This window comes from Podarcis bocagei, assembly GCF_964188305.1.
Source record: "Podarcis bocagei genome assembly, chromosome: 5".
NCBI classification, from domain to species: domain Eukaryota; kingdom Metazoa; phylum Chordata; class Lepidosauria; order Squamata; family Lacertidae; genus Podarcis; species Podarcis bocagei.
This window is the reverse complement of record NC_138129.1, coordinates 47,332,455-47,352,482: the sequence shown is the minus strand read 5'-3', so window position 1 is coordinate 47,352,482 and position 20,028 is coordinate 47,332,455. Positions and strand designations below refer to the sequence as shown.

General features: G+C 44.7%; 1 protein-coding gene across 1 annotated transcript in view; it reads right to left on the bottom strand.

Annotated features, from left to right (window-relative positions):
• GRM4 (glutamate metabotropic receptor 4) overlaps positions 1–20,028 on the bottom strand; it is a 318,705-nt gene that overhangs the window by 281,525 nt on the left and 17,152 nt on the right. The gene's annotated exons all lie outside the window — the stretch shown is intronic.

The following is a 20,028-nucleotide window of genomic DNA, read 5'->3' as shown; positions in this document are numbered from 1 at the left end:
AATTGATGGATCTGAGAGAACTAGTTAAAAAATAAAAGGCGTTCTCACAAACCCGATGGCTGCCCACAGCTGCTCTCAACTACGCACATGAGTATCTTTGCCATTAATGTACTCATTGAGCTGCTAAAGTTTCTTTTCTCCAGTTGTTTTTCACAGCAATATCAGGTACAGCAGAATCCAGAACCAGTGCTTTCAAATTTACCATGGAAAATAAGTCAGAAATGTCATGCCGATGTGAGGATTGGAGCATGAAATTACTTGGGAGGCTAGTCTGAGTAACACATCAGAATATCTTTAAACCAAAAATAAAAAAGGACACAGAATAGTGAGTCCCATTTCAGCTCCCTCCTGTTCCATACTTTCACACACCTCCGCAGTTTAAATTTCCCAAAGGGCAGACTTATTCCTCCGTGCTGCACTACATATATCAAAACATTACACCAACTTGAGATCACTTTCTCCTCCCCAAATCCCATGGCTATTAATCATTTCATACACATGTGGCTCCAAACTGCTGGGCTGTCAACTCCAGCAGCTCCTGATACTTGCAGTGCTGGGGTGTTAAGCTGAAGGCTAGGCACACAGTGACAAAACCCAAGGGATCATTGTTGGTATCACCTAATGCTGCTCAGGTAGGAAAGGGAAACAGAACTGCATATCAGCTCCTTCACATCTATACAACAACCACCAAAGACACTTCTCCACAACACTGAATCAGCCCATCTAACCTGTCTGTGCAATATGTCTCTATAGAAGTTCCCTATGTCTTGCAGATGTAACCAGTTAAGCGGGCTTCAGTGACAGATGCCTAGTTTTGTTGTTGTTGTTTTGCTGGTGAATTCTTTTATGGGTAGTGCCATAGCTAAGTGGTAGAGCACACATTTTGCATGCAAAGGGTCTCAGATTCAGGTAGAGCTAGGAAAAACTCCTACCTCAAGCTGAAAAGTCACTGCCAGTTGATAGAGATAATTCTGCACTAGATGGACCAATGTTCTGACTAGCCAGGAGGAAGCTTCATAGCCAGGTGCTTCATAGCCAGGAGGAAGCTCCAAAAGGGAACTATTTAATTTCACCGGGATTTATCCAAGGCAGTTTTGTGCATTTTCATTGACGATGGAAACATCCCTAGGAGGAAGTTCTTTGTTTGCTGGCTCCAAAACTCAATTGCCTTGCACAATGGGATATATCTAGGGCATGCAGCAAAACAGGTTCTCTCAGCTTTTTACATGCCAAGGATGCACAGTGATAACTGAACCATTTTTTCCCCTAACAACTCCCTAGAACCTGATCAAGCCATGCTCTAGATTCTAAGATAGCGGAGGCACAGAGCTAAACTGAAAACCCAAAGCATTAGAGTGAAAACAGGGCAAAAATTTGCCCCAGTGCTAAAGATGCCTGCCTCTGTTCATTCCCTGCCCCTGTTCCTTTCTAGGCCTTAGTTTCCCCAGTCATACAACAGGGAAAGCAATTCTCACCTACCTCTGAGAATTAAGGATGCACCACGCGTGAGTATTTTTATAGAAGGGTACTGTATTATTTATGCAAGCCACAGAAAATTATTACCGAGGAGGAGGTGGAGGCAAAATGCATTCCCCAAGTGGGAGGCTATTGAGTACTTAGTGCCGGAGAATAGTTTAGTTTAAGCTCATTTTGTACTGAACTAGAGAACACATTTCTGTTGGCTGGGCCAGATCCTCACCTCCTCTCATCTCACTGCCAAAGTCAACGTAAAAGTGCTAGTTTTCACCTGCTGGGGAATTTGCCTTTCTCCACAGTTTACACCACCTGAGGAGCCCTTCTCCTCGGCTCCATTGATCTGTGGCTTTCTTGCGTGGGAGGGGCCCAGCCTGAACTCACCCTGATAAATTATGTACATCGGAGCCTGTCGAAGCCACTTTGAAGGCCCAACTCCAAAGTGCTTCTGACAGTTGGGGCTTTTAAGCAATCAGAATTACCCAGAACCAAGCTGCTTGCTTTAACAAGGAAGGGGCCTCAAAAGCACAGTGGCATGAAAACCTCTTATTCTCGGGCCACTTGCTCCCATCCCAGCCCTGCCTTATTTTTCACAGCAACTACTATCCAAAAAGTCCTAGCACTCAAAATCTTTGAAGACAGCATTATTATATATTATATTATATTATATTATATTATATTATATTATATTATATTATATTATATTATATTATAATAATTTGCCTTTTTCTGGGGGTACCCAAGGATACGCAGTACAGTCGTACCTTGGAAGTCGAACGGAATCCATTCAGAAGTTTGTTCGACTTCCAAAATGTTCAGAAATCAAAGCGCAGCTTCTGATTGGCTGCAGGAAGCTCCTGCAGCCAATCGGAAGCCCTGTCGAACATTCAAGTTCCAAAGAACATTCGCAAACCTGAACACTCCCAGGTTTGTGGCGGTCAGGAGCCAAAACATTCGACTTGCAAGGCGTTTGGGATCCAAGGTATGACTGTACTGGCACCTTTTTTTTCAAATGTTAAAAGTGTGGCATTTACTGTAACAATTTCATGGTCACCTTTTTTCTAAAAATAAAAAGCACTGGTGGTGGTGGTGATTATTTGGTGTCACCAGTATGCTGTTGACACCCAGCTCTATTTCTCCTTCCCACCTAAATCCAAAGACACTGTCTCAGTTCCAATCTAATGCCTGTCATCAGTAACAGACTGGGTGAGGGCGAATAAATTGAAACTTAATCTAGACAAGACAGAGATGCTTTTTGTCAGTCGGAAGGCAGAACAGAGAATAGGGATTCAGCCTGTGCTGAATGAGGCACTACACCAGCTGAAGACACAGGTTCGTAGTTTGGTCCTCTCCTGGACCCATCCCTGAGCCTCATTGCCCAGGTCCTGGTGGTGGCCAGGAGTGTATTTGCACAGTTGAAGCTAGTGTGCCAGCTGAGCCTGCTCCTGATTTGGCCACAGTGGCACACACCTTGGTGACATCCCTTTTGGATTACTGTAATGCACTCTACATGGAGCTGCCTTTAAAAAGATCCCAGAAACCTCAACTGGCTCAAAGAGCTGCAGCCAGATTGTTGACCAGGGCTAGTTATAGGAAGCAGACGACTCCCTTGCTACAATGGCTCCACTGGCTACCCATCTGTTTCCAGACACCATTCAAAGTGCTGGTGAAGACCTAAAAGGCCCTAAATGACTTAAAGGTAAAGGTACCCCCGCCCGTACGGGCCAGTCTTGACAGACTCTAGGGTTGTGCGCTCATCTCACTCTAGAGGCCGGGAGCCGGCGCCGTCCGCAGACACTTCCGGGTCACATAGCCAGTGTGACATCGCTGCTCTGGTGAGCCTGCGCCAGCGCAGCACACGGAACGCGTTTACCTTCCCGCTATAAAGTGGTACCTATTTATCTACTTGCACTTTAAGGGTGCTTTCGAACTGCTAGGTGGGCAGGAGCTGGGACCGAAAGATGGGAGCTGACCCCGCCACGGGGATTCGAACCGCCGACCATACGATCGGCAAGTCCTAGGCACTGTGGTTTTACCCACAGCGCCACCAAGCTATTTGAAAGACCATATTCCCTCACATGAACATCCCCGGGTTTTGAGATATTTGGCAGAGGCCCTTGGACCTGCCACCCTCACAAGCATGCTTGGTGGGGACACAGGAGAGGGCCTTCTTGGTGGCTGCTCCCAGACTTTGGAACTCCCTGCTTAGAGAAGCTGGGAGAGAACCTTGTTGTCTTTTCATGTTCCAACAGGCTTTTGAGAACTGACTACTTTTAATTAACCAGATTGGTGCTGCGCTATGTAATTATCTGTGTGTTTTAATTGTGTGCATGTGTTTTCATTCTACTAATGTTTCATTGTTTTTATTTTATTTTTCTATGTTTTTAACTGTTTCTATTTTATTTGTAATCCACCTTGAGTCCCTGTCAGTGAAAAAGGCAGGATGTAAATAAATATATAATAAAATAATAATAAATACTGTCAATGAGCAGGGCACACTCAGCAACAAACAAAAAAACAGGAGAGAAGCTAAAATTCAATGTGGGACAAGGCAAAAGGGTTCATCCATACTTCCTTTTGTGCCACACAGTCTGGGAACAGGTCCAAGCAGGTTTTTTTGGTTGGTTGGTTAGTTGGTTGGTTGGTTTTGTCCCACCACTTTCCCTGGGAAAACCTGCTGTTTACTGTTGAATTGGAACACATGACAAGACACAGAAAACCCAATTGCCACTTTCTCTGATTCAGCAGTAAACAACAGGTTTTCCAGGGAAAAGTGGAGGAACAAAAACAACAAGAGCACCACTCATACAGGGACCTAGAAATCCAAGATCTGTGCCTAGAATGCATAGCACAAAAAGAAGTGTGGGTGAGCCCTAAGATGTGTACACAAATGCACTTATTAATGGGAAATGCATGTTATAATGCATATATTGGTGACAGTAATATACAGAAGTGCGTTGCATTAGGGGAATTGCACACATAAAATTGTATATTAGTAGAACTGTGCACTAAAATGTTGATGAATTTACCTGAGGAACTATTTTTAAAGACGCAAATTGATGTGTAAATATTATTAATTTATAAATCACCTTCTAAGCAACTGTCTCAAGGCAATTTAAAGACAGTTAAAAACAAAACAAAAACAGCAAATGCATTTAAAGCAAGACTAAAATGATACAAAGCAGTCACTTGCGGTAAAAGACCCATTTATCCAGCTGAGAAACCCTGTTGAAACAAAAAATAGCACCCATTGTTTCTGGAAAGTGCAGCTACTGGAAAACTGTCCCATCTTGACAGGAATGTTATCCCACAGAACAGGAGCAGCAACACTAAAAGCCCTACTCTGAGTTGTTACACAGAAGGCATGTGAGATCTCTGGAAACTCGCCTGCAGACCACAGGGATCTACTGGGTATATAAGGGATGAGAAAGTGTCTCAAGTAACCTGGTCCTAAGCTTCACAGGTCTTTGTATGTTAGTACCAACACCTTGAACTTGCCACTACAAGCAACCTATCAACCAACTCCAAGTGTAGCTCCACAGAGTGCATTGCAGTAATCTAGCCATGAGATTACCAATGCATGGAAAACTGCGGTCAAGGTATCCTGATTATCACCTTGCTCCAAAACTTCTACTGACCACTCCCAATGGTTTCATGTAGATCTTAAATAGCATCAGAGATAATAGGACCACACCCTCATGTAGAGATGTGTTCATTATACTCTGACTGCACCCAGTGGTATGTTGAACCCACCTGTGGCAAGTAGAACTTAAGACTAGATTTATGAAAGACTGAGAAAAATTGAAATTGACAGATTCATTTATGGTAGTAACTTGGCTGAAAAGGCTCCTTCACACAAGCAGCTTCATAAAGTGTTACAGCATCTAAACAGTTTTATTATAAGAGACCTAAAGGTAAAGGTACCCCTGCCCGTACGGGCCAGTCTTGACAGACTCTAAGGTTGTGCACCCATCTCACTCAAGAGGCCGAGGGCCAGCGCTGTCCGGAGACACTTCCGGGTCATGTGGCCAGCGTGACAAAGCTGCATCTGGCAAGCCAGCACAGCACACGGAAACGCCATTTACCTTCCCGCCAGTAAGCGGTCCCAGTAAGCGGGGGTGCGGTCCCAGTAAGCGGGGGTGCTTTCGAGCTGCTAGGTTGGCAGTCGCTGGGACCGAGCAACGGGAGCGCACCCTGCCGCGGGGATTCAAACCGCCAACCTTTCGATCGGCAAGCCCTAGGCGCTGAGGCTTTTACCCACAGCGCCACCCGCGTCCCCTATAAGAGACCTACCACACTGCTAATGTATCATGTGAATCAGTCCTGAGTGTTTTGGCCTTTGCATTTACCACCTTCTGGTATGTTGGAGTTCTTTTGTTGTTGTTGTTTATATTATTAACACATCTAGTTATACATTTGATTCTGTTTTGAACAAAACCCTTTTAAAAAAAACTTTAGGTAATTCTTAATTTCACACTAGCTAGTGAGCCTTATTGTGTTGCCCATGGGGAATATGAAATTTCTAAGGAGAAAATGGCAAAGTGGTAGAGTCTATTACCACAATCAGGCCTCAACATTCAATCTTCAGACATTGCAATGATCTACAAACTCATATCATGCCATTTGGCCATTTTTGGATCTGAATCCAAACAAAGAAAGCTGTCACTTCTTTTACTGCTGTAGATCCTTACAAATTCGAAGGAAGAAAGGAAAATGGCCACAATAAGTTCATAGAACTAGAATAGGGAATTTGTGGGCCTCCAGATGTTGTTTGGACTACAGCTCCCATCACCCCTGGCTATTGGTCATGCTGTTTAGGGCTAATGGGAGTTGGAGTCCAACAGCATCTGAAGAGTCACAAGTTCCCCATCTCTGCCCCAGAGCTTCCAGCAGCATCCGAGATTCAGCATTTTATAACTCATTGCAGTCCATGCCTTCCTCTTTTCTACCTGTTCAAGCTGTTCTGAACTCCTCATGTGTCCTCTAGGTAGCGCAGTGTTGCAGAACTTAGCTCACTTCTGGCAAATAATATTTTTATGACAGGCGAGTAAAATGTTATTAGTTTTCCTTTCATCATTATTGTAAAAGAGTAGCTGAAGAGATTCAGTGCCTCGACTGGTAAATTTTCCACATGATTTTTGCAAGGTTGAGGTAGATAAAGATCATAATAATAAATGGCTTCCAGGTATGCAATTCCTTTCTCTTCCCAGCTTGCTTTGCATGCTGGGCCAGTTCCATTTATTGCAAGGGTTTGCTGGATCCACCTGCCCTAAAGATACAAGCAATGGTACCAAACAGAACAAAAGATGTTTAGTGTCAAAATGGACAGCGAGAATGACAGAAAGGATCATCCTTCCCTTTTTACAGTTATGAAAGTGAGGCAAAAATCAGTGATGGTCTGGTGAACCCTGAACCGGAACATAAGGAAAAAGATACCAATGCGCCTAAGATTCGGTGCTTCTTTTCAAAGACACATTTCAGTCTAGACAGAATCTCAACAAGCTGAAAATTAGATAGATGTCAAATTCTATCCATAAGCGTGCTGTGCTCTGTGTGGATCACAGTCTTAAAACCATTAACATTGTCCTGTTAAATAGTTCTATTTCTCTATCCAAAGTCAGTTATATGCAAATCATCTGTAGTAACTATTGTACATATTTTTAATGGCATCCAACAGAGAATTCACACACTTGCTTAGTAATCTATGCTCCTGTCCAAATCTTATTATGATAATGCTTGATAGTTAACCTAATCTGTACTCTTAATTAAGTCTTATTTATTATCTCTTATTTCCATGGGAAATCTGGGGTCCTGTTAAGGAATCTGGATTCCTAAAGACCATGGTTTTCATATTGCTGTTGTTTTAAAAAACACTTCTTAAAATATGTCTGAATATAGCCATTCTTCAATATATTATTAAGAGTCATCATCTAGGTATGTGATATATAGAGAATGCAGAAGTGACCTGATTCCTGCCCAGAAGCACTACAGTTTAAAGATGCAAAAACATAGGTGCAGTTATGCTTTAGGTGCCATTAGTAAATGACTTGCCATCAAGTCATTGAAAAACGTGACACTAGCAGAATTTGGAGCACTGTGCCAAATGTTTCTCCTGCATTTTTAAACCATGCCTCACCAATTAATAATAAAATAAATTGCATTCAAAAATAATTGGGGGGGTTGACATTTTCATAAGTGGGTTTTTTTAAAAAAAAAAAGATAAAGAGAAGGCTTTCCCTTTAAAAAAAAAATCAATGCACCAATCTCAGGTGCTGCATACTCACCCACCCTCACTCCAATTAAAACCTGGGAAAAGTCATCATGAGGTACCTCTCTTACACTCATATCCAACCAAGCACCTTGTGCAGCATTGCACATTAGGGCCTAATGATTAGGCAAGGACGCCTATGTGGTATTTTTCTTGCATGTGTGCAGCTCTTAACATATGTAATTACATCCTTTCATCGTATTGTTTTTAACTCAATTCTCCAGCGTAGCATTTACGGCTGCATGAATGCTCTGCAGGTGACATACAGAAAGGGAAAAGGGAAAGCAACAGGAATTGCTTCTCCCACAGCGCAATTCAGCCTAGGTAAAGGGTATGATCTAAGCATTAACCTGAATGAGATTATCTATTGCATTAAAAATTAACCAAAAGGGCTTTGGGGCTTTTCATTCGATCTTACCGCGGTGCCATCCGAAGTGGAACGCCTTGGTAAGGTGGCTTGTTTTGTCCGCTGTGCTCCCTAGCATAGTCTCTTGGGAGTGTGGATTTCTTAAAACTCTTGGAACATGGGTTGAGCCAGAATATGCGAACTATAGATTTAAGTGGTGCTGAAGCATCTGAAAGACTGATCACCCTTTCAAAGGCATATCAAGGGGCCTTGGCACAATGTTAAAATGCTCACATGACGTGGGTTCCGGAAGCAAGGAGATGAAGGTGTGTTTTGGCCAGGGGACAAGAAGTTCAATTAGCCCCCAAACTGGCTTCTGCTAATACCCACCCATCCTCCCCATTCACAGCTGCCTCTGACCTCTGCGGCAGCTGGGAGATGGTCTCAAATCAGTTGGGAAATGATGTGTACTTACAAAAAGGTCTTCCCATTTCTGCTCTCACATCAGCTTTGACCCCTATTAATGAGATCACTGTGGCGGTTTGTATGCCAGTGTAGTGGCAATGATAGATTCCAGGAACAGTTGTAGGTGCCCCCTGCAATGAACAGGAGGATTTGTTTGTTTGCTTGCAATATTTCTACTGTGCCTTTCAAGACAAGTCTTCACAAGGTGACTTATGATGAAACAGTTAAAAACAAAACAATGTCAAATTAAAAACAAATTGTTGCATGCCATCCCAGTCCCCGAGTGGTGTGAGATGCCAGGGGTCCCAGGTGCTGGCCAGGGTTCAGTTCCCTTGGAATGAGGGGCAGCAGAGACTGTGGTGTCTTTATGATATATGGTTTACTTCAACATACATCCAACCTGAGCCTACAAAGGACAGGGACTTGCAACATTAACAGCGCAGGTGGTCCTGCTTCTCTCATAGCTGCAGCCTTGGATTCAAGCAGAAATCAAGCATGGCTCTCACTCTTAGGCTTCTGCCTGTCGCCTGCTTGGAGCCCAGCTCATGCATACGCAACTCTTGCCCTGGCCTTTGTCCTATATGTAGAGCATTACTGTATCTAGCTGGGATATAGCCAGTACATATGTAACAGAGGGAAAGTTCATTTTCTCCATATAGGGTCATTGTTAGCAAATCAGCCACAGCAGGCCACTTAGGTCACCTGTGCTTCCATACATAACACTGGGTCCAGGAATACAAGTGATGCACAAGATACTTCTTGCGCATATCGATCACTTGGACAAAAGCTGAAGAAGCAACTAAGAAGTACTCTTAGTTGTTAAGCCTACCAGACCAGCAGCATTGGAATAATTCATCTATTGCTCATCCCAACCTGGAGAAAGTAAAAAAATGCTGATCAAGTGGCACAAGTTGATCTGCAATTTTTAGGGATATAGCTCAGTTGGTTAGAGCGTGGCGCTGATAACATCAAGGTTGCAACTTTCATCCCTGGTATGGGACAGCTGCATAATCTTGCATTGCATTGGACCAGATGATCCTCGGGGTCCCTTCCAACTCTATGATTCTATGGAAACCATAAAGGAATTGAATACAGTATATAGATCCTACTGAACTAAGTAATATGAGACTGACAAACTGCAAATCACTGAGGCAGTGTATGAAAAATAATTACTCATCTGAGCCCATTGCCATTATGGGCAATGCTGGTGTGGTATTGTGGGTAGTGTTGAATTGGGACCTCAGGAGACCTAGTTCAGACCTGCTTAGCTTTGAAGCTGACTGGGTAGCCTTGGGTAAGTCTACCACAAACTTTTCTCGCAGGGTTGTGGTAAGGATGATCCAGGGTGTGCTACTCTGAGTTTCATGGCGTAAGAATGGGAAACGGGATCGGGGGGTGAGGAGTGCCTGGCTATTAATGCATGCAAAGGAAAAGAGCATCTGCCTAACAAGCTGACCAATGCAGAATGTGCATCTTCTGTATCTTCTCAGAACATTGCAACAGTGGGAAGCTCTGCTCTGCATTAATCAATCACATGGTTTCAGCACTGCAATGGATTTATGGACTTAAAGCTCAAGAATATTAAAAAGGCAAGTGCCTCAGCTTAGAAGATTTCTGGTACTTAGAATGGGTTTCATGCAGGTGCCCATGCACACAGATTTCCCTGGTTGGACTCGTGGGTGCCTCCTTGCCTCTCGTATGAATGCTGCATTTTGCAGGTGAGAAACAATGTCCAGCAAATGAGACTTGCTCCAGCATCCATGACCCTAACTTGTAGTATCTATGGCATCTGTCCTTGCTCAAGAAGCACAGAGGGTGGGAACAGTTCCCTGTTTAGAGGCAAGAACGCTGGATTGCCTCAAGGTGGTGTCTGATTATGCGTGCTCTGCACAGTGCCCAAGAATATTTCAGTCTGATCTTTTACACATAATCCAGTATTTCTGAATGTATTGTTGGAAGGAAGAGAGCCCATATAAATGGTCACCAGTTCGAAGTGAGCAGGTTTAATGCATGGTATTGCTGAACATTGTCACGGAGGGAGGGGTATTCCTGTTTAGCCCATTGCTCCTGGACTTAGATACAGGAGCCCTGGAATGTGAACACAAAGGGAAAAATCAGTAAAGTACGGAATCCCTACAGCACCCTCAGAGAACTGGTAAGCAGGTCCCCTGCACATATTTTGCTGAGCTCTCCTCTCTTTGTTAGTACCTCATCTTCCTTCCATTGTGCTGCAATCTGAGCAAACAGCAGGTTAAAAAAACCCCAGCATAGTAGCATGTAACTAATCATGAGAGTTTAAAGAATTCCTGCTCACAACAGCCAGACAGATAAGGACAAGTGGATGCCTTCTCGTTACAGGAACAGAGCAAGATCCTTTCTTGCTTGCCAACTTCAACTTCTACTCTAGGAAGCATGCTTCCCTGCCACATTTACAGCTCCACGAAGCAAAAAGTAGAACTTCCTCCTTCCCTGTAACCCAGTAGGAATTAAGAAGAACCAGGCTGGGTCAGACGAGAGGCCCCTCTAGTTCTTCCCACTATTCTCACAATGACCTACATGATGCTTGTGGGAAGCCCATAAGCAGGACATGAGTGCATCAGCATTCGTTCCACTTGTACTTCCCAGCAACTGGTATTCACCACCTCCAATTGTTGAGGCAGCACACAGCCAGTATACTACTTCTGTTATTCCCAGTTACATCATCAAATATTTTCTAAAGCAAACAGCAGCCAGGTGTCCCTCTGCTAAGTGTCCCAGTTCTTTCTTTATTACCTTCCCCACTCTCTCCTGCTGGCTTCCACTGATTCTGACGTCTTGGTGAGCCAGAAGGGAAAGATGGGGGTAAAGCTTGGCGGATGAATAATTCAGCTGCTAACAGCTTTTCTGGTGCATCCTCTCTGCCTGGGGATTCCTTCCCTGGGTTAGATTATCCTTTTACATATTCCTGACTTACTTTTAGACCGTCACTTTCATACTAACGCACTTTGCAGTTCGCTCAGAGTCGCTTCTCCATGGAAAGGCACATGTTTCCCAGGTGGAGGGCAGTTAACTTCTTGACCACCTGAAGCATGTTCATGGGATGACATGAAGTTGGGGGAAGAGATTCTTGGCTCTAGAGGTCAAAGCAAACCCCCGCCTTTGCCCAAAGGCATAATTCTTTAACTGGAATTTGATGCTGAAGAACAGAGGCAGCTCTGGACGCGTACAGGCTGTACAACTTCATAGGGTCTCTGACTTTTCTGTGTCCTCTAAGGCTGCTGGTTGGAAGTGAAAGAGAGCTGGAATATTTTCTAAGAATAGCATGAATGAAGCTTCACACAGAATCGTTGCAACTACCAGGCAGATGATCTTGAAAGAAACAAAGTTCATTTTTAAAACTCACTCCTGGTCAAAGATCCATCTTATGGTCTCTTATATAACAAGACAAGGGGTTCTATTTCATAAATGCAGGTTTTGCATTAGCTATAGCTGAGGTTTTGAACCTGATGTAGACAGGGCTAGCTCCAGGTTTGAAAAGGCTCCCACTGGTGAGACCCCTCCTTTGTCAGGGGACTTTGACTGCCATGTCATTGCTCCCAAACTGTGCTGGGAAGTGGCTGGGTCCCAGTGCCGCTCTAGATTGGGGCACTGTGGAAAGTGAAAAAAGTGGCCAGATCTAGCCACCTCATGTCACTCAGAGTACTGGGTCAGAAAAAAATATCAAGGGGGGGGGACCTCAGCAAGGCATCGTCCATGGGCCCAGGCACCTGGCAGCCTCCCTAGAAGTGAATTTGCCTGTAAATAATAAACCATCCTACCACTCATGGCAAGCCATGTCCACTTAGAATTGAATGAACAATAATAGTCCAAGCTGGGAGAAAATAATTTTTGGTACAGACAAAGTCTTGAAGTATGTGGAAGATGTTTCCCAAAGCATCACAAGAACCCAGCAGTGTATTACAAGAGCTCACCTGGCAGCATATAATTGCATAGGAAATTTCTCAATAGACCCTAAGTGGAAAATCAAACTGATCTCGGTGTACTTGTAGAGTCTCTGTAGAGTCTTATGGAAGAGTCCCAAGACCCTGAAATCGCACAGCAGCTACAACCCCTCCCTCCCCCATCCTGATCCACTTCCCATCCATAGAACAGAGTAGGGTGGTGGCCTTGAGGCAAGAAAAACCAAATTGAGATGGCTACCCTCCCCATGTTCCATTGCATTCTACTATTTCAAGATCATTACCATTGCGCTGTAATTATCCTATGCTTTGAATAACAAACAGCACATAACAGCCTATGCAGCAAAAGTATATGGCTGGCTATACTCCCACGTTGTCTGTCATCAGCACATTCTGCGGTTAGATGAACTGCCTGGACCGAGCTGGAGTCTGTTTCCACCTAATGCGATGGAAGCAGTGTGCAGACACACACCCTGACAATCACATCTTGCTGTGCCTGGCAAGCACCGCATTGGCCCTTCTCAACAGCTTGTTCTCTTTGAAACAGAAGGAAATCTGCACCCACCTCCTGCCAGGCTGGAAGGATGGAGCTGGAACCTTGTGAACGGAGCCGTAATGGCAGCGTGTTACCAGTTCCTCAGTAATAAATCCTGAGCCATAGTTAATCTCGCCCTGCCTCACTCAAGCCAAAATAAAGAGTTGCAGGAATTCCAGGCCTCAGTAGTGGTGCTGCTGGCCAGTTCTCATGCGCTTGCACTATCTGTTATGCTTCCAGCAGGCTGCCAGTTTCACTCGCCCACCTCTGAGAAATCCAGTGCCTGCCTGCCTGTCTGCCTGCCTGCCTGCCAGCACTGGCTTTCCATAAGCAGATTGTCAATTAGCATGTTCAGAGACACTGGATAGCTTAATACTATTGATCGGTTAATTAGCACCCATTAGTGTCATTGTTTGCGTGGGAAGCAAGGTGCCGAAGGGAATGGTGCCATAGATGGGAGCCATTCCTGGAGATCTCCTTTCCCAAGCGCAGCAGCAGCCCTCACCAAATGAGAGTTGCTATAGAGAGGACGCAGGCCCCATACTACAACACTGTTTGTGGTTTTAATGTAAAGTGAAGGGGCATCATCAGGGCAGGGTTTTAGGGCAGGCCCCCATGGCATCGCACAGCAGAATGAGTAGGAGGGCCCCAGATGCAGCAGAACTGGCTTGCCACCAGGCAGCTAAAGAAAATACATCACCATCTAAAGAAGGAAGCCTCCTATAAGACTATGAAGTCCAGGCTGAGTCTACCTAACTGCACAACTGTTCAAGACTTGCTCTAAACATGAAACTGCTCCTTATTTAATCCCCACAACAAGCCTGTATGGTAGGTTAGGTTGGGAGTCATTAACTGATCCAAGGTCACCCAGTGAGCTTCATAGCCGAGTGAGGATTTGAACCTCGGTCTTCCACATCCTAGTCAACACGCTCGAATTATTGCACCACACTGGTTCTCCAATTAAATACAAATTGCTACTTTCTGATGACACCCAGAATCAGCTACCTGAAGCAGTTGCCTTGCTCTGCCTAATGGTAGGGTCAGAACCTTGGCAGGTATTTGCTTATGGCACCAATGCAAATTACAAGGATAGTATTCTTGAGGTTGTCACCACCATAACCCACTTCACCCCTGTCTTCCCCAGCTTCTGGGGGGAAAGTATTCTCGCTGAATCTGTGGTACCATTCCACTATAATCTCTCTTTCCCAAATTCTTATAACCAGCTACGGAAGCTGCATGGAGGGACCAACCTGTCTAGAGGCCCTGGAGGATGGTTGCTTCGAGAGCCAGTCAACAGCTATAACAATTCAGACTAGAGGCTGAAATGGAACTAGCCAGGGATCTCCCAGGCCTGTTGTTTCTGATCTGATATCTCTAAAGCATTAAATATACTCTCTCAGCAGACTCCCATGCCATCCTCCTCCAGCACTTTGGTTTAGTACCTGACTAGCAACCTGCATTATTGATAGCAACATAAAATGCTTTAGCTAATGAGGTAGCGTTGGAGTCAGATATATGGCCCTTGTAAAACCAGGCCACCTTTACAGACTTATTTATGTTCCCTGGAAGCGGGTGATAGAATCGTGTTTCTTTTCCTTCTGGGAAGTACAACGGAAGAAACTGTGGCTGCCTGCCTAGATGCAAAAGGGAATGCATTCTGATGAAATAGGGACCCTACGAGACGGGGATTTCCTCACTTCAGGGCACAACCTCCGCTTCCTCACTAACTCAGCACCACAAACACAAGCTCCTTGCCCATCAAACCAGCCCTCCTCACAGCCAACCTCTCTTGCATTGCTGCCTACACAGTTACCTCTAGCATTTGGTTCTGCATGCTGCTGCTACCGCCATCTCTCTCTCTCTCTCTCTCTCTCTCTCTCTCTCTCTCTCTCTCTCTTTCTCTCCAAAGTTCCATTTTGTGAGTTGACATTTTCAATGGGTTTGGCAAACTACCTATTTCGGTGTTGTGAATGTTCAACAAACAGCAGTGCAGCACAACATAGAGATGCTTATTGAACAACTGATGAGACCAAATCATGGTCTTATGTTAGGTCTCCTCCAACTCTACCATTTAAAACCCTTTGAAACCTTTTTCACAGCTGTGTAAGTGGAACAGGGGTTGTGCCCAGTGCTCCTGCACCCAACCTTTACACACACAAGCAAAGGTCTGACCAGAGCCTGTTGTGTGGCATTGTCCATGTGTGAGTTCTCCATGCCTTTGGAACCCCACCGAAGACACAGACCCAAATTGCTCATACAGAACAATACACTGTACATTTGTAACCCTGTTCATGCCTTCAGCTGAGTGCATGGATGCCATGAACTGGCAGGATGACAGGAAGGAGGAAGAGGATCCCGGCAAGCGTAGTAACCAGGACTGGGACACACCAGGGCAAACAGGGAATGTGGAAGGAAGTACTCACAGGATGATGGAGGATGGTGAGGGGATGGGAGTCAATGCACAGGAACCAGAGCAACAGGATCCATCACTAGAGACAGAGGGGGCCCTCTCTCCATGAACATGGTGGGCTCTGAGCTGTAGGCAACAGTGGGAGGAGCACTCTAGGAGGCTGAGACAGGCAAGGGCCCACAGCTCAGCTCCCTAGCTGGCCAGGTGGGGTTCGCTAGCTCTGAAGGAGGGGTGTGATTCCTCAGCTGGAGTAGGCTTGGAACAGGTGAGGGTCACATGCTTCATCGAGCCCAGATGATGCAGCCAGCATGTTTCCTGACCTTTGGATCCTGGGCTTTGAATTTTGGACTTGACATAGTGACTTGCTGCCAAGTAGGCCAAGGCTTCTGGACTATGAAGATCATAAGCAAAGCCAGTGGGGGAGACCCCTATGACCAAATGTGGTTTTGATTTCTACATCATGAGCCCTGTTCTTATGATCAGAGGGGAGATACTAAACATAGAGAGGGGAGCAGGGTCGTGACAGTGGGCTTTGTGCAGAAGAACTTATCAGGGGAGAGACCTGCTGCCATGATCCTACATACACACATACAAACAACTTCAGGAATAGATCATGCAGGGGGAGGAGAAGGCCCATTGTACAAGCAGATGTCTATGATGGAGCTCCTTAGGCAAGTCTCGCCCACTTTTTTCCTAAAATATGCATTTCAGCTGCATTTTATTAAAACTTTGAGACCAAACTGTATTGCAAAATCCAGAGAACTGCAAAATCTGAAGGATAATTACATTCCAATCTGCACATTAGTTAGGAGAAACCAATCTGATCAGTTCACATCAGAATTAATAGAAATACCTCTATTGTCCCTAAACCCTATGCATGCCTACCCAGAAAAAAGCCCTGTTAGGATCAATAGTACTGATTCCCAGGTAAGCAAGAATAGGATTGCCACTCTAATTTCCCTTTGAAGGCTTGCACTTTACAAGGAAGCTAATTATTATCCTTCATTCTCAACTGGAGTAGCCAAACAAAGGGAAATAAATCTACCAGCCATGCAAGTGATCAAAGGTGCCACAAGAAATGCAATGTGCTGTCTATCTTCCCTAATTCCCATCACATTGTCTTACTACTCCATCCTTCACCAATCTGGTACCTTCCACATATTTTGCACCACAACTCCCATCAACCCCAGCCAGCAAGAGTTAAACACTGAACCAAATCCATTTGCTCTGCCTGTTCCTTGAGAGCACTCCATGTAACAGAGGCTACACTCCATGTGTTGGGCACAGTAGTAGGTGAATGGTGCTTGACTGCCAGGAGTGGGAGATGGCTATACCCTCAAAGCGAGGGAGGTGGAAACATCAGCTTATGGTTTTTTTAACGTCTCTCATTAAATGCTCAGTAAAACAGCCCCCTGGATGCAGTTTTGGTTCCCTCCAGTGTACAGTTTGGTGTTTTCTGCAGGCAGTGCTGTAAACAACCCATTGGAAAGTGCATGCAAAATGTTGACAGTTTTTAAATGAAGATCTAGGAGCTGTGACTGTCTCTCAGCTCCAGCAGGGGAGGTGAGCACATTCACATTAGCACAGGCCAATCCGTTGCATGGGGAACCTGCTGCTGAGCTCATACTTGTAAACTGCATTGTGCTGCAAACACGATTATCCTCAGGCATTTGCATCTTTCCTATGAAACAATGCTGGAGAAGAGCACAGGCAAGGAGGAGAGAGAGAGAGAAGAGAACCGTGAAGTTTGGTACATTGCATGAGTTGCTGAATGCAAGGAACACACTATCCTGGTGCCAGTTTTGTCTTTCTTTATTGCTGAGACCTCAGGAAGGCCCTTCCTGTTATGTTCCCCTTCCTTCTAAGAATAGGGTAACGCCAGCCAATCAGGAAAAGCCAATCAGGAAAATTGCTTTAAGACTCAGCTCTTCAGGGCAGGGGCGTAGGAAAGGGGGGACGGGGGGACGGGGGGACGGGGAGCGGGCCGCCCCAGTGCCATCATGGAGGGGGGTGACAAATTATCAAGGAATAATTACTGCCCTACTAGGGCGGTTCATGAAAAACATTTTTTTAAAAAATGCCTGCTCCAAAGGTCTTATTTTGCTACACTACGGATTATATAGCTACATATGAAATTTCATGCATATCAGTTAATATATTGACCCTCCTCCATGAAAATAGCTGTTTACTTGGCCACTTTCCTATGTCGTGAAGGCTGAAATTTCAACAAAGCACATGCCTTTGCTAGACTCTTTTCAGGCACTTGCTAAAAGCATTCCTCTTTAGGCAAGCAGACCCAGATGCTTAGGAAGTTGAAGTAATTTTAATCTTAATATTTTAGCTTTTGTAGGTTTTAAAATAGGATTGTTAATTTTTCTTGATTTTACTGCTGTGGTGTTGGGTTTTTTTGTTTGTTTGTTTTGGTATACCACTTTGCAGGTTTTTAAAAAATAAATATAAATAAAAGAACACAAGCCAAAACACAAGCCATCCTGTAGATTTAAGTATCTGTCCATAGTCACCTACTTGTTATCAGAGGCTTAGAATCCACATTCCTTTGTAAGAAAATAGGAAATAACATAAAACCATTTTTGCAGGCAAAAAGAAAAAAATCAATGTGGGGGGGATGACAAGAATTTTTTTGCTCCGGGTACCACCTGACCTTCCTACGCCTCTGCTTCAGGGTAACTAAGTGCTCCAGGTAGGTTCAGCCTCTGCACCAGGGATGGAGAACTGGATATAGACCCTTGCCTTGCCTTCCCATCCCTCACCCCCATTGGACAAGTTTGGCAGGTGGGCAAGTGGGCCCCACCTGTCAATTACTTGAAAACACAGCAACTTCCAGTGACCCATTTTTCCTTTGAAATCAAACTGCGCAAAGGCACAGCACTTTGCAAACATTGATGATCAGCTGTTTGGTGCCTGGAATATGTCAGTGCCAGTCAGCTCTTTGCCTGCCCCACACCTGACATTATATATGACATCGGCTATAGGCAGTGCTTTTATTCTGGGGGGATGCAGGGCTACACATACCCCTAAACATTTTGTGAATCTAAGTTTGGCCTCATTGAGAGGCAGTGTTTCAAATATGAGTAGGAAAATAAGAGTACCCCTAAACATTTTTTAGGTGGGGGGGGGGCACTGGCTATAGGGCAGATGGGCATGGCTTTGCCTAAGTGGCCTCACAGGCCAATGAGAAAGCTTGGTGCACCAGATTGGACCCACAAGCCCAAAGGTTCCCCACTGCTGTTCTACACATAGCATTGCCCCAAGATATGACACATTCCTGAGGTTCCGGATTGCAAGGGAAGTTGCTGAAAAGAGCACATGGAACACAGCTATGTGCACTGCTGTGTAAATCAGCAGTGGGTTTTTTAAAAAAATAAATAAAAAGCAAACAGGTTTACAGAAATAAGGCTAATTACCAAAATCACTGTCACTGAGCCGTTTCCAGGAAAAAGGATGACACAACATCCGTAATTTCAGCAGCATGAAAATCTTTTCACTGGTGATGAACGCCAGTGACTCCTCTTTCGTCAAGCCCCTTGACACTTTTGTACCCAATAGATTTAGACAATAATTAACTTACTACCTAAAATACCTTCAGTCGCATGATGAGAGCTAGCGACACACATAATTAGCATCCTTCTAATTGAGTCCAATCAAAACTACAGGATTTATTGTACATGTACAAATAACTAATTTAGAGTTGGAGGGTTGGAGTGATGGCCACAAAAGGGTCTGTATGACATCAGTCAGGCTCATAGAGTAACCTGATACAGTACTAGCCTGATACAAAGATGGCAAAGAATGCCTGTGTGTCTTTTGTTTGAGCCAACCCCAGGGTACATAGATCCATCATTTTTATTTATTCTGCTTATTTGTTCTGCTTGAGCAAAGAGTGTTTTGCTGGATGAAGGCAGGAGCTCCTAGGGAAGAAAGCATGTATGCAGATACAGACATGTTCCTGATGGAAACACTGAGGTTTTCAAAAAGGAGAAAGGGCAGAATTTCCACATGCTGCAACAGCATTACTCCACTGCAGCAAAACCAACAATGAAATTTGCCACACAGTTGGGAGTCTGAGAAGCTGCCATCTAAAAGGTATGGCCTTACTTCATTCAAAGAACTATTTGAAAATTCTTCTCCGGTACAGGAGGAGAGCATTTCTAGGGAAAGCTGTTAGAATATGGCATTAGCAGGACTATTTTTCCTAAACCTAACTGTGACATGGTGGAAGGGAGGCAATTTACAATGTGACTGTGGCAGGAGGCCAAGGGTGGAGGCAGTACACAGAGCCATCCCAAGCCATTTTGCTGCTGGAGGCAAAACAGAAAATAGCACCCCACCGAGCCGCCTCCCTCTCTTACCAGAGTGGGCTCACCCACAGTTAGTTAGAATCCCACACAGTTGTCACCACTGCCGATCTGTGGCTGTTTAAATCAATAAATGTGGCAGCCATTCACCCAGCTTTGTGGCTAGCCTATCGTCTTATTGCTTCCCTGTGAGGTTGCAATTAGTGCCATGTGAAGTTGAGCCCCTATGTAGATTTTTGCTTGTGAAAAGGAGGGAGCCCAGACTATGCATTTTCGT